Source organism: Canis aureus, chromosome 15 (genome assembly GCF_053574225.1).
Source record: "Canis aureus isolate CA01 chromosome 15, VMU_Caureus_v.1.0, whole genome shotgun sequence".
In the NCBI taxonomy this organism is placed as follows: domain Eukaryota; kingdom Metazoa; phylum Chordata; class Mammalia; order Carnivora; family Canidae; genus Canis; species Canis aureus.
Window position 1 is genome coordinate 4904224 of NC_135625.1, and position 15861 is coordinate 4920084.

Below are 15861 nucleotides of genomic sequence, written 5' to 3' on the forward strand. Positions count from 1 at the left end.
AAGAGATCCAAGAATACTCAATAGAGAAGAGATAATCTCTCAAAGTGTGGTTCTGGGAAAATTGTGTATTCAAATGTAAAAGAATGAAACTAAACCCCTATCTTACAGTCTCACAATAACTAACTCTAAATGGATTAAAGACTTAAATATAATACCTGAAACCATCATACAAGAAAACCTTGACTTGGATCTTGGCAATGATTTTTTTGGGTAGAAAAACCAAAGCACCAGTGACAAAATCAGACAAAAACAATTGGGGCTATGTTGGATAAAGCTCCTTCACATCAAAAGAAACAGTCAACAAAGTGAAAAAAAGAGCTTATAAAATAGGAAAAAATATTTCTGCACAATTTATGAAATAAGAGTTTAATGTCTAAATTATGCAACTCAATAACAAAACCCCCAATAATCTAATTAATAAAGGGGAAGAGCCCTGGTGATTTATCCAAAGACGACCTATAGATGCCCAACAACTACATGAAAAAAATGTTCAATATAAGTAGCCACTAGAGAAATTGAAATCAAAACCATGAGATATCACACTTCATGCCTATTAAAATGGCTAATATCTAGAAGAGATAACATACACAGGAGAGGATGTGGACAAAGGGAAATCTCATACTATTGCTAGGATTGTAAATGGGTATAGCCACTATGGAAAACACATGGAAGTTACTTTAAAAATTAAAAATCAAACTATCATATGATCTAGCAATTCCACTTCTGAGAATATATCCACAGGATATGAAAACACTAACCTGGAGGGGTAACTGCACCCTCATGTTCATTGCAGCATTATTTTTAATATCCAAGACATGGAAACAACCTATTGCCCATCAATCAATGGATGAACATATAAAGAATTTGTTTTTTTTTTTCTTTTAAGATTTTATTTATTTATTTATGATAGACAGAGAGAGAGAGAGAGAGAGAGAGAGAGAGAGAGGCAGGCTCCATGCCGGGAACTCGATGCGGGACTCAATCCTGGGACTCCAGGATCACGCCCTGGGCCAAAGGCAGGCGCTAAACTGCTGAGCCACCCAGGGATCCCCAAGAATTTGTTGTTGCTGCATATGTGTGTGCATACTGGTGTGCGTGTGTGTGTGTATACTGAATATATAATGAAATATTCAGCCACATGAAATGAGAATATCTTGCCTTTTGCAACAGTATGGATGGAATTTTAGGACATTATGCAAAGTCAGACAGAAAAAGAGTACTATAAGATCTCACATATATGTGGAATCAAATGCAGAGTGGAACAACACAAAACTCAAAGCAAAAGGAATTATATTTGTGGTAACCAAAGACAGGATTTGGGGAGAAGGAGAATAGGAGAAAGGTGATCGAAATGTTTAAACTTCCAGTTACAACATATATAAGTACTAGGGATGTACTATACAGAATATAACTATAATTATTATAGATGCTGTATTATATGTATAAATATTGTTAAAAGAGTAACTCCTAAGAGCTCTCATCACAGGGTAAGATTTAATTTTTTTTATTATATGTTTATGAGATGATGGATACTAACTAAACTCTTAGCAATAATTTTGTTTTACAATATATGTCAAGCCATTTTGCTGTACACCTTAAGCATATACAGTGATGTATGTCAGTTCTATCTTAATAAGCCTAGAAAAAAATGCTCCTCGAGCTCATGCACCAAGAAAGAATGTCAATGTAGAGATAGAAGATGTAATAAAGTTCCACATAGAAGTCATTGATCTAAGAACACAATAACTGAACTGGAAAACAGAGGGTTCATCAGCAGATTAGAAGAAGTGAAAGAAACAGTCAGTGAACCTGATGACAAAGTGGTGGAACTCTTCCAATCAGAGAAGCAAAAAGAAAAATTTATAAAAAAGAGTAAAGAAAAATTAAGGGACTTATGTGACAATATCAAACATACTTACTTCCACATTTTTTGGGTCACAGAGGAAGACAAAAAAGGCAAGAAAAATTATTTGAAGAAATAATGGCTGAAACTTTCCTACCTTGGAACGAAAATGGACATCTAAATCCAGGAAGCTGAAGGAGTTCAAAACTAAAACGATTTTTTCTAGGTATGCCTCTTAAGGCAAAGGAAATAAATGCAAAAATAAACCACTGGGACTACAGCAAAACAAAAAGATATTACACAGCAAAGGAAATAATGAAACTACAAGGCAACATACTGATAGAAGATATTTGCAAATGACATATTTGATAAAGTATTGGTTTCCAAAATATGTAAATAACTTCTACAACTCAACATCCAAAAAATTAATTTTAAAATTGGGCAGCAGACACGAAAAGACATATCTCCAATGAAGACATCCAGATGCCTACCACACACAGGAAAAAAAATGCCCTAAATCGTTCACCATCAGGGAAATGTAAATCAAAGCTACAATGAGGTATCATCTCACATCTATCAGGCTAGCTAAAATTAATAACATGAGAAACAAGTGCTGCCAGGATTTAGAGAGAAAAGAGTCCTCTTGCTCTGTTGGTGGGCATGCAAACTGGTGTATTTACTCTGGAAAACCACATGCAGTTTACTCAAATAGCTAAAAATGGAACTACCGTATGATCCAGTAATTGCACTACTGAGTATATATCCCCCAAATACAAAAAAAAAAAAACCCACAAATTCAAAGGGACAGATTCATCCCTATGTTTGTAGCAACATTGTCTAAAATAGCAAATTACAGAAGCAGCCCAAGTGCCCATTGACTGATGAATGGATGAGGAAGAGGTAAGTATATACATACAATGGAATATTACTCATCCATAAAAAAGAATGAAATTTTGCCATTTGCAATGATATGGTTGGAATTAAATGGTGTGATGCTGAAACATGCAGAGAAAGACAAATACCGTATGATTTCACTTATATGTGGGATTTATGAAACAAAAGAGTAGAGGGAAAGAAAAGGGAAAGGCAAACCAAGAAACAAACTTAAATATAATTTTCTGATGGTTACCAAAGGGGTGGTGGGTTGGGGGATGAGTGAAATAGGTGACAGATATTAAGGAGGGCATTTATCATAACTACTATTAGATGATGCATGGAATTTTTGAATCACTATATTGTATACCTTAAATTAATAAGATAAAAACAATTTTAAAAAATCAAGATGAACCAAAGAGGCCTAAAACAGGACTCATTCTAATTCAAGTATCAAAATTAAAGAGGAGAGAATCTTAAAAGCAACAAGAGAAAAACAACTGTTATGCTCTAGGTAATCCTATAAGACAATAAGCAGATTTTTTAGCAGAAACATTATAGGCTAGAAGGGATGGGAGCATTATATTGAAAGTGCTGAAAGAAAAAAAATGCCAAAGAACAGTATCTACCCAGAAAAGTTGTTCTTCAGACTGTAAAGAGAAATAAGATTTTTCTAGAGAAGAAAACACTAAAAGAGGGGGCCGTTGGTGACTCAGTCAGCTAAGTGTCTGATTCTTGATTTTGGCTCAGGTCATATCTCAGGGTCCTGGAATCAAACACTGCATTGGGCTCCATGGACAGCAGGGGGTTTGCTTTTCTCATTTTTCCTCTCCCTCTCTCTCCCCCTGCTTACAACTCTGTGTTTCTCTAAAATACTAATTTTTTTTTAATGAAACACTAAAAGAGGTCATTAGCACTAAACCAACTTTATAGGAACTGTTTGAGGGATTTCTCTAAGCTGGAATATAAAGATACTAATTATTTACAGGAAAACATGAAAATGTAAATCATGCTGTGAAAGGTAAACATATAGTAAAATTCAGAATAATTTCATGTTGTAAGGGTAATAAGGTAATCACTTATAAAAGCTAGTATGAAGTCGAAAGAGACTAAAGTAAAAATAATTGTAACTATACAAATCTATTAATGGATACATGATATATTCAGATGTAAGCTGTGAAGTAAGAACAAAATGTGGGAAGAGGGAGTAAAAATATAGAGCTCTAGAATGCATTGAAACTTGGGGCACCTGGGTGGCTCAGTTGGTTGAATGTCTGCCTTTGGCTCAAGTCATGATCTCAGGTTTGTGGGATGGAGCCCTGGGTTGGGCTTAATGCTCAGCAGAGTCTGCTGGAGATTCTCTTTCCTGTTCTGTCTGCCCCTCCACTCCCCCGACTTGTTTGCTCTCTCACAAATAAATAAATCTTAAAAATAAGATTTCAAATAAACAACTTAAGGTTGTACCACAAGGAACTAGAAAAAGAAGAGTGAACTAAGCCCAAAGTTATTAGACAGAAGTAAATTAAGATCGGAATGGACATAAATGAGAAAATACTAGAAGGACAACAGAAAAGGTCAATAAAACTAAGAGCTGGTTCTTTGAAAAAAAAAAAAAAAGCTGTCAAATTTATTAAGCTTGCCTAGAAAAATAGGACTCAAAAATAAGAAGTAAAACAGGATTCATTCAAACACAAAAGATCCTAAGAGACTATCATGAACAACCATACTCCAACAAATTGGTTTCTAAAAACATGCAACCCACCAAAACTGACCTATGAAGAAATAGAAAACCTGAACAGACCTATTATAAGGACACTGAATCAATAAACGGCCTAACAAAGAAAAGCACTGGACCAAATGGTTTCACTAGCAAATTCTGTGACACATTTAAAGAAAAATTAATATAAATATTTCTCAAACTCTTCAAAAAATAGAAAAGGAGGGAATACTCCTAAACTCATTTAAAAGGCCAGCATTGCACCAATACCAAAACTAGACAAGGACACCACAAGAAAATAAATTGCAGGCCAATAGCCCTGATGAACATAGATTCAAAAACTCTCAACAAAATATTACCAAACTAAATACAAAAAATATGTTAAAATGATCATACACCATGATCAAGTGGGATTTTTTCAAAGGAAGAAAGAATGGTTCAACATCTGCAAATCAATATGTGATACACATGAACAAAATGAAGGATAAAATTATAATAATTTCCCTAGAAATGACACAGAAGCAGTTGACAAAATTCAAAATTTATAATAAAAAAATCTCACCGAAGTGAGTAAAGAGAGAAGGTATTTCAATGTAATGATGATCATATGTAATGAGCCTACAGCTATCATCATACTCACTAAAAATTTGAAAATCTTCCTTTAAGATAAAGAACAAGACAATGATGCCCATTTGTACTCATTTTATTCAATATAGTAATAGAAATCCTAGCCACAGTGATGAGGCAAGAAAAACAGGTAAAAGACATCCACTCGGAAAATAAGTAAAACTCTCACTATTTGCAGATGGCCTAGTATCATAAAAAACTAAAGACTTCACCAGAAAAAAAATGTTAGAATTCCTCTAGGAAAAGCTGTTAGAACTCCTCAGTGAAGTTACCGGACACAAAATCAATATATACAAATCTGTTGCATTTTTACACACTAATAACAAACTATCAGAAAGAGAAATTTTTTAAAGTCCCATTTGTGATTGCATTGAAAAGAAGAAGATACCCACGAATAATCTGAAGGAGGTTAAAGACCTATACTCAAAACTATGACAATAATGAAAACACTTGAAGTCACAAATAAATGGGAAGATAATCTGTGCTCATGGACTGGAAAAATATTGTTAAAATGTTCATATGACCCAAAGCAATCTACAGATTCAATGCAGTCCCCCCAAAATGGCATTTTTTTTCTCCAGAAAAAGAAAAAAATCTTAAAACTTATATGGAATCACAAAAGACTTCCAATAGCCAAAGCAATCTTGGGAAGAGCAAAGCCAGAGGCATTATGTTCCCTGATATCAAGCTACAATAAATCTGTACTAATAAAAAATATGCTTTTGGCATAAAAACAGACAAAAATCCATAGAGCAGAATACAGAGCCCATAAATAAACCCACACACACATATGGCCAATTGATTTATGACAAAGGAGCCAAAAATATACAAGGGGAAAGGACAGTTTTTCTTTTCCAATAAATAGCAGTGAGAAACCTGGACAGCCACACACAAAAGAATGAAACTGGACCAGGATTTTACACATACACGTGCAAAAATTAACTCAAAATGGATTAAAGATTTGATCTTAAAGTAAAACTCTTCAAAGACAATGTAGTGGATATGCTCTTTGACATCAATCTTGGGAATAACTTTTTTTTGGATTTGACACCAAAAGCAAATACAACAAAAACAAATGAGACTGCGTTGAAATAAAATGCATGTGCACAGAAAAGGAAACCAATAAAATGAAAAGGCAACCCACTGAATGAGAGAAGATATTTGCAAATGATCCACCTGATAAAGAATATCTAAAATATACAAAGAACTGTACAGCAACAAAAAGTAAATATCCAATTAACGAACGGGCAGAGGCCCTCAACAGACATTTTTCCAAAGAAAACACACCAATGGCCAACAGATACATGAAAAGATGCTCAACATTACTAATCAAAATGGAAATGAAAATCAAAACCACAGTGATGTATCACGGTACGCTTGTCAAATAGCTAAAATAAAAAAGAGAAGAAGTAACTAGTGTTGGCAAGGGTACGGAGAAAAAGGAAACGTCATGCACTGTGGGTGGGAATACAAACTGGTGCAGCCACTGTGGAAAACAGTATGGAAGTTCCTTAAAAACTAAAAATAAGAATATCATATAATTTAATCATTCTACTACCAGGTTTTTACTAGGTATTTACCCAAAGGAGAAGAAAACACTATTTTTAAAAAATTTTTTAAAGATTTTATTTATTAGAGAGAGAGCACATGAGCAAGCATAAGCAATAGGGAGGTACGGAGGAGGAGGGAGAAGCAGACTCCCCACTAAACAGGAGCCTGACCCAGGGCTCAATCCTAGGAGCCCAAAATCATGACCTGAGCCCAAGGCAAATGCTTAACCAACAGTACTACCCAAGTGCTCCCAAAAATACTAATTTTAGATGATATATACACCTGTGGGGAGCACAGCATAACCTAGGACATGGGATGGTGTACAGGCGCGGAATCACCATGGTGTAGGCCTAAAACTAATGAAACATTGCGTGCCAATCATATTGAAGCACTCACATGCACACGCACATGCACACACACCCTGTTAGAATGGCTGCTACAAAAAAGACCAGACGCAACAAGTGTTGTTAAGGAGGTGGAGCAAAAGAACATTTCCATGCTGTCGGTAGGAATGTAATTTGGTACAGTCACTACGGAAAATAGTATGAAGTTTCCTCAAAAAAATTAAAAATAGAACTACCAAACAATCCAGTGATTTCACTTCTGGGTGTTTCTGTCAAGAGTACGAAACCTCTACCTTGGAAGGATGTACGCACCTCCATGTCCATGGCAGCATTGTTTACAAGAGCCAACGTGTGGCAGCAACCTCACTGACCTCAAGGTTTCAACGAACCTCAACCAATGAGATAAAGATGTGGTGTGCGTGCACACGATGGGATGGTGTTCAGCCATAAAAGAAGGAAATCCTGCCTTTGTGAGAGTGTGAGTTTAACTTGAAGGTGAAAACAGTAACCAAAGGGTTAATGGCATTAAGAAGTCCAGCTGCAACTTTTTACCCGGACTTTTTAGTTTGCCTTTAAATTTCCCTAACTCTCCTATTGGGGGAGGCAGATTTGAGGCTTGCTCTCCCTTCTCATTTAGCCGCCTCTCAAACTCTTTCCTTGATGCATACTCCATGCCTCGGTGATTGGCCTTGTTGCCTGTCAGGCAGAGGAGCCGGGTTTTGCCTACAAATTTGGAAAGCTGGGCAAGACATCTTTGCTTGTGGTTTGTTAGACCCAGTAACAGTCCCATGATGGGTCTAAACAATGGTCCTGGCTCTTTGTTCTCGGGACCGTCTCTCAGGCCCGACACCGACTGAGCACTGGGGATCTTCAGAATGTAATATAACTCTTGCAGCGAGAAAATGGTTTTTGGTTTTGTTTTGAACAGATGTCTCTTAGTGAGCACTTTGTGTGTGAGAGCATGTGAGGTGGTTTTTTTTGTTTTTTTGTTTTTTTGTTTTTTGTTTTTTGTTTTTCCTCCTCCTTGTCTGGTTTGGATCTCTTGGCTTTCTTTTTCATCTGATTGGAAAAGGAGTGACCAAGGAATCTATTTGATACAGTCACAGTGAAGTCCTGACTTTTGGAGAAGAACTAATGCTCACAGAGGTACTCTGGGCTTCACTGGGTTTGTTTATTGCTTCAGTTTTTGGTATCTTTGGATAAAGCTGGTTGTGCTCTGACTGGAAAATGGGAAATGATAATTTAGTCCCTAAATGCAGCCCTTTGATCTATATTCTCCAAAATTGAATAGTTATGAATTTATGAAAAGGAAAAAAATTTTCTGACTCTGCTTGGCCATAGTAGTCATTAGACTTGAGAGAAAAATGACTAATGGATCCATAAGTTATATAATACCATTTTAAGATTGTTTGTATCTTGTTTGTGTATCTGTCCACATAGGTTGATCGATTGATGTCCATGTATGTTTTAAATGTGAGATGTTTTCTTGGTCTTTGCATGGTATTCCTAAAATTGGTGAAAGAACTCTGGCTGGTTTAAAGGCAAATGCTTGTGAGAAATGGCCCTCCTGAAACTCAAAAACTAACCCAAACATTTTTCAAGGTCATTTGATCTGGAAAAATATTTGATATGAAAGCTAATTTAAAGTTGTTGGATTCATTAAAATGGACATGTCTTTAAAGTTACCTGCGTTCTGAGAGGTACGTTTACATTATCTCTGTTGCAAAATTTGTCAGGAAAGAGAAAGCACATAGTATGTCCTTCTATCACCAGTTTTTTCTTTATATTTGATTCTATTTTGTTTGTTCACTTGTTTTTAGAGGAAAACATTAGAATTTTAATAAATGTAATTAAGACTAATAGAGACAAGTCTGTATGCAAGGAAACAGACTGGTTATTCAAAGGTGGAAAACTTCAGACAAAATCTGTATATAAAGAAGAAAATAGTAAAAGGTTTGTGAAAGGGAATCTCTGGAAAGAAATTTTATGCATAGATAAGAATAAGATTTTTGAGATGAGTATGTGAAAAAGTTTATTAGAAAGTGATCAACAGGGGATCCCTGGGTGGCGCAGCGGTTTGGCGCCTGCCTTTGGCCGAGGGCGCGATCCTGGAGACCCGGGATCGAATCCCACGTCGGGCTCCCGGTACATGGAGCCTGCTTCTCCCTCTGCCTGTGTCTCTGCCTCTCTCTCTCTCTCTCTGTGACTATCATAAAAAAAAAAAAAAAAAAAAAAAAGTGATCAACATTTGGCAAAAGAAGAAAAGTGAGAGAACAAGATCACACAGAAGTTGAGCAATGATACATCAACAGATGCCTTAGCTGATTCTCAAAGGAATTACACAAGTTGGATTACCCTCCAGAATCATCTAAATTGGGGCAAAGGGGCTGCACTTTATACTCTCATATTGAACAGTCATTGGATGTGACCACCTGAGAAGAGGGAGTGACCTTGGCAAGGCAGCTGTCTGCACTGAGCAATATATATATTGACATGGGAGACAATGGAGGAAGAGAGAGACTGCATAAAATTTTTAAAAAAATCATCCTGTTGCATTAAATTACTTTTAAAGCAGAAGTGCACCAGTAGAGGATTGGAATTTATTTTTCTGTTAAAATGAGATTCTTCTTAGATAATTTATCCATGTTTTGTCTTTATTAGATCTTTGATTATTTGAGAAAGTTGTTTATTTGGTACATAAAATTACATGGGAAGCGTAGTCAAGTAAGGGATAATAAACCTTAAGTAATATTGTATGGATGAATGCTCTCTCCCCAAAATTATATAAAATTCCTGAGGTTTTGATATGTCCTGGTATAAAGTCATCAATTGTAATTCTAATTATTGAAGGGTTGTATGCCACAGAGTTTTCTTGACAAGTACATTATAATGATAAATACAGGTTTCTGGTAACTTTAAGACCACAAAAATGAACTAAGAATTTCTAGAACTAATAAAAAAAAACTACATTCAAACAGAACAATATTATAGGGGGTTGAATAAAGTTGAAGAGAATTATATTTTTTATGACTCCTATTTGAAATGTGGCTGATTCTCTAATATCTGCTCTTCCCGTTTTAAGGAAAATTTCTCTTAAGCTATCTCTAACTTAAAAAATTTGGCAAAAAACCCCCAACAAAACAGATTTATCTTTTTCTCCCTACCTAATCACTCCAGAATTCTAACTCAAAGTGATTATTTTCTTTTCTTTTCAAGGCAATGTATTTATTTGCATAAGTTGAGTAAGATTCTGTTCTTTTTATGACAGGACACAATTGGAAATATTGATTATATTACCAAGGCTTCGACTGAAATGCCATATTTGAGAGACATGCGTAGAATCAGAGATGACCACACCCCCTTAAGGAAATAGGGTTGACTTCATGGAGACAATGCAAGCCCTTGGAAAAATAAGCCTAGTACCTTGTTTCAATGTTCCCAGCAACCTTACCAGGTGAGTAAAAAAAAGGCCACTTCTTGTCAGGTTCAGGAAACTTCGAGAATTTTGGAAACCTTGACAAGAGAGGAATTCACCCATCTGTAGGTAGTGGAGGTGAAGTCTGATGGCAAGTATTTGGCTTGGCTTCTTAGGCTTTGAAAGTTCTATCTGAAATTCTTTATAAAAAGTTCTAGCAATACAGATTAAAAAAGATTAGGTCAAATTTGTTGAAAATCACTTATTTTACTAACAAATTAGTCTTAATTTGCCTATCTTTGGAAATGAAGGTGATTTTGGAGAGAAATTATGTTTCAGTAGCACACCTTTGTGGATGTTAGGTTCTAATTCTGATTAACTTTGAGTGTTTGTTGTTTACCTAGAATACTGGACTGGATCCTAAAAGTCTTCTGATTTCCTCAAACAGAACTAAAATTGCACTTGTTTTCCTGAAGCTAGACAACTTGAGGAAAACATCACAAAAAATTGCCACAGCAGCCCATGTTTGCCTGTTACCATATGGGCCACTCAGAATCATCACCAGAACACATTTTTTTTTCCAGGAAAATCCAGACCTTGAGATGTTTGCAGACCAGAGCAGTTGTATGGATTAAGGTCAATGAAGAGCTGGATACAGTGGTGACCTATCAGCTATTGTCTACTGCCAAGGACACCATAAAATGAACAGAGTGAGCCCAAGAGAATAATAAGGCAGCTCAAGCCACCAAGCTGGCAGCCCATACAGTCTTCAAAACCCAGTATAATGGCTTTAGTACCAGACACTAACAAGAACTAAAGAATGGGGAATGAGATACCATGCTGGCACTAAAGCCAGCTTAAAATATAATTCACAAAAGGTAATCCTTATTCCAGAACATCTTCTGGAAAAAATAAGTAGCCATATTTATCAAAGCACCTATTAAAATTAAGATGCCACATTTCAAAGGATTCAGAAATAGATCGTGGATCCCAATCTTCAGAGACTGTTGTAAAGATAGTCCAAAATATGACATTTGTGCTAAAAAATAATCCTAAAATGGGGGGCTTCCATCAGTTCTCAAAGGTATACAACTTAGAGACACCAAATCTGGAAAAGACTGGTAGGTAGATTTTATCATGATTCCAAAAAAGCAAGTTGATGCACCCCACAGATGTGCCCTCATACTGCCTGAATCCTAGAGACTTGATGTTATCAAAGACCTGGAAGAGCAAGCACCCAGAGGTCCAACTCCAACCTCCTTGGACAGAACCTTATGAGGTGTTACTGACCACACATTCTTCAGTGAAACTAAAGGGAATTGAGCTGTGGATTTAACACACTCTAATTAAACTGGTTCTATGAGAATCCACAGGTCCCATACACACTGCTTGCAAGGAGAACATGGAAGGAAACCCTGCTTGGACCAACTAGCCTCTGACATACCTGAAACTACTATTTAGGAGAGCTGGTCGGAAGAAATCAGTAAGTCTCAAAAGTATTGATCCTTGTGAATTAACAGGAGTGCTATGTGCAATCCCAGGTTATATTTTTGTTTGTGGGTTTAAATATTTCCCTTGGTAATATAAATATTTAAACAGCTGGAGCATGATAAAAAGATTTAGACTCTTTGGCCAAGTAGTTTGAGATAATAGAATTATTTTAGATTATAGTTTGGCAGAACAAGGAGTTGTTTGTGCAGTAGCTAATTCGTCGTACTACAAGCTATTTAGTTACAACAAATCTACCCTAAGGCCCTAGATTCAGATCTAGAACTAGTTTTCAGGATACCTTAAGGAATTAGGTTTTAGTATTCAAATGTGAAATGTCCATATTCTTAATTCTCTCTTGCTATTAGTCATAAAATATAGAATGTTGTAGAAGAACTATTAACCAAATAACAAAAATGTTGGTAATACAGAATGTTGGGTCTCAACCTAGAACTAAAGAATATTTCTAAATGGGTATATTCCTCTAAACTCAATCTTTACCCCATTTCAGCAAGAAATTAGAGCCATCATTGTCCCAGGTCCCTCAAGAATGAGGAATGATCAAAGATAGAAAGGATTGAAACTGGTAAATCAAAGCATTAATGGGGCTGATAAGAACAACTACAACTTTCCACCCAAACCCCTTTTTGATTAAATTTCTCTGACTCCCCTCCTTCAAAAGAGGGATTATAGACCTACTCTCCTATCTTTTCATTTAGCTGCCTCTAAAATAAACCCTTTTGTTGCTGCATAGTCTTATGTTTCATTGATTAGCTTTAATCTATGTCCAGCAAATGAACTTGGGCTTTGTTACAAGGGCATCGTACTAAATGAAGTCAGTAAGACAGGGAAAGACAAATATCATATGACCTTACTTATATGTGGAATGTAAAAAGCAAAAACAAAAACACTCAACTCTTAGATGTAGAAAACAAATTAGTGGTTGCCATAAGCATGAGTTGGGGAGTGGTGAAATTGGTGAAGGAGATCAAAAGTTACAAACTTCCAGTATAAAGTAAATAAGCCATAGGGATATAATGTATAGCATAGTGATTGCAGCTTACAGTACTGTTTTCGTATAATTGAAAGCCCCTGAAGGAGTAGATTCTATAACTTATCACAAGAAGAAATTTTGAAACGTGTGGTGCCAAATGTTAATTATTATTGTGGTCTTTTCACAATATATATGAATATATAATCATTATGTTTTACACCTGAAACTAATAATATATGTCAATTATATCTCAATAAAAATGATAGCAATATTGTAAAAGCAAGAGTGAAGGACATTTCATTGCCAACTTTCCCCAAGCTTCTCTGGCAAAATAGGGGCATGAATACATTTTAACTAGAAGAACCGTGTAAAAAAAGCTGAGCATCTCACAGGAGTAATTCATGTTGGTGGCATGTAAAGTCTCTGAACTCCTTTCAGGGCCACAACAAACTTACAGCTACATATGGAGTATTTTTCCTTTAAAAAGGATCTAATAACTGGATGAAAAATGCCTCTACAACTAAAGACAAAGATGCATCAAGGAGAGTAGGAGAATCAAAGATACAGCCTTGGGCAGCCTGGGTGGCTCAGCGGTTTAGTCCTGCCTTCAGCCCAGGGCCTGATCCTGGGGCTCCAGGATCGAGTCCCACATCGGGCTCCCTGCATGGAGCCTGCTTCTCCCTCTGCCTGTGTCTCTGCCTCTCTCTCTCTCTCTCTCTCATGAATAAATAAGTAAAATCTTAAAAAATAAAATACAGCCTTATACCAACCCCCAGCCCAGACATAGTGACCCCACCACAATCAGTAGGAATGCCCCACATATGGAACACTATTTCAAGGGATTGTGCCCCATTATCAGGCACCCCCATCCTGGTGGCCAGTACCAAAAATACAAGCCCCTAATATATCTGGTTTTGGAAATTAATGGGGATTTAAGACCAGAAGACTCATAGAATCATAGGGAATGGACACCCTGCTCGAAAAAGGCTTATACGCAAATGTACTTGGCCTGAGATCCAGTACAAAAAGCAACAAATTGAAACATGCCTAGACCATAAGTGAGGGAAACCTATTAATTTTCAAGTAGCTGCATGAGATGCAGGAATCTACAGGGATTTTATCCAGGGGCAGAAGCAATCTCATGTTCATTGGCTGGTGATGGAGCTGACAGAGACCATTTTTTATGTCTCTCTCTAGCCTGCTAGCACAAGCAAGTTGGTAGAACTACCCCATGCCCTAACCACCCTATGCAGGACCACAAGAGTCAGTTGAGTGCCCCAAGCCACAGCCTGCATGCACAATGGATAAATAGCAACGGGGTCAGACAAGTGGCAGGAGCCCTGAAATCCCTAGGCAGCAGGCATACAAGCCCACGGATGGATGCCCATAGAGTGGCTGGCTCTTATAGGAAGGGAAGATTGCATTTCTGGGCTGCTCAGAACAGCTCCTGCACAAGATAGCCCCCTCAAAATTGAGGGTGATAGCAATTTCTTCCAATACACATGGAGAAGTTCAGAGATCCAGGCAAAATGTAGAGACGGAGGAATGTTTTCCAATCCAAATAATAAGGCAAATCCCCAGAAAAAGACCTTAAAAGGATATAAGCAACATATCCGAAAAGAGTTCATAGTAATGGTCATAAAGATGTTCACCAAACTCAGGAGAAAAATGAATGAACACAAACTTCCAAGAGACAGGAAATGTGAGAAGTACCAAACAGAATATATACCTAAATTGAGAAGACTAGAGCAGTTCAATAGCTGCATAGATAAAATAGAAGCATGAGTCAGTGAGCTGGAAGACAAAGCAATAGAAGAAATCCAGATAGAATGGCAGAATGAAAAAGAATTGGAAAAGTGACAATACCTTAGGGACATCCAGGACAATGTTCAGTGGAATAATATTCACATTATAGGGGTCCCAGAAGGAAAGAGAGAAAGGGCCAGAAAATTTTAAGTAATGATGGTGGAAAACTTCCGTAATCTGGGGAAAGATAAAGACATAAAGGTCTGGGAGACTTCTAGGAGAGATAAATGAATAGGAAACAACTAAGTTCACTTCATCCCATGGATACAACTATATAACATCCACCTTCTGGCTGTAAATAACCCAGAAAATTACCTGCAGACTGAAGAACAGAATCTCCACAGCTAAATGTAAAGAAGGGACCACATTGAAGAGGCTAGGAAGGGCAGGGACATGGTTGGAAGCTAAATGGACCCATGGGACAGTTTACAGGAAGGAGAAATGCCATGGGCACATGAAAATGAGAGGACCAGGCCCTCACACCAAGCACCCCAGACATTAGCCTTCCTGAAAACCAAAGGGACATGATTCTTTGAGCTCTTCAAGTCCACAGGGCTTACCACCTGGAACTTTAAAAATCAGAAGGCCCAATGGGAATCAATAGGAAACCAAGTCCCTGCCCCTAAAGAGACAACACAACAAAGAGCTCCATGAAGTTACCTGCATAAAAGTGGTTGAAAAATGCCTACAGTATATGGGAAGATTTGTTGACTAATCTCAGAACATGTGCTGAAGGGCAGGGATCACTGGGAGACCTCCTGGGATAAAGGAGTGGACAGCACCATTTCCCTCTCCTGTCACCCAGCAGAGACATGGGAAACCTGCAGGGACCAGCACAGTGCCAACACTGACTAACTGCTAATGGTTCACTTTGCCCTGCATTCTTCTGTGGACACAACTACTCTGGCCAGGCCTCTAGCTCCAGGTCCCCTCCCACAGCAGACCCATGCAAACATTTCTACCACCCTGTACCCCACTCTGGTGTTCTGCAAACATGCCCCTCTAATATGTCCTTGTCTGGAGCCCTTCCAAAGAGGTGTCACAAGACTAGCACTGTGCAAGCAGCCCTGACAGAGACTTGTGCCACTCCAAAGGGACTCCTGTCCCAAGGATAAGGGAAGATAATCACATATACATACCACCCACACAGCAGCAGGCAAGGGGAGAGAGTTGGTCTAATTATATTCTTCACTAACCAATGAA

At 37.4% G+C, this 15861-nt stretch overlaps 1 long non-coding RNA gene across 1 annotated transcript in view; it reads left to right on the forward strand.

The window, feature by feature from the left end:
• LOC144284222 (uncharacterized) overlaps positions 1 to 15861 on the forward strand; it is a 54178-nt gene that overhangs the window by 24619 nt on the left and 13698 nt on the right. Inside the window, exons 2-3 of the long non-coding RNA XR_013352569.1 lie at positions 10224 to 10409; positions 10955 to 11853. This is a non-coding gene — a long non-coding RNA (uncharacterized LOC144284222). The remainder of the gene's footprint in view (positions 1 to 10223; positions 10410 to 10954; positions 11854 to 15861) is intronic.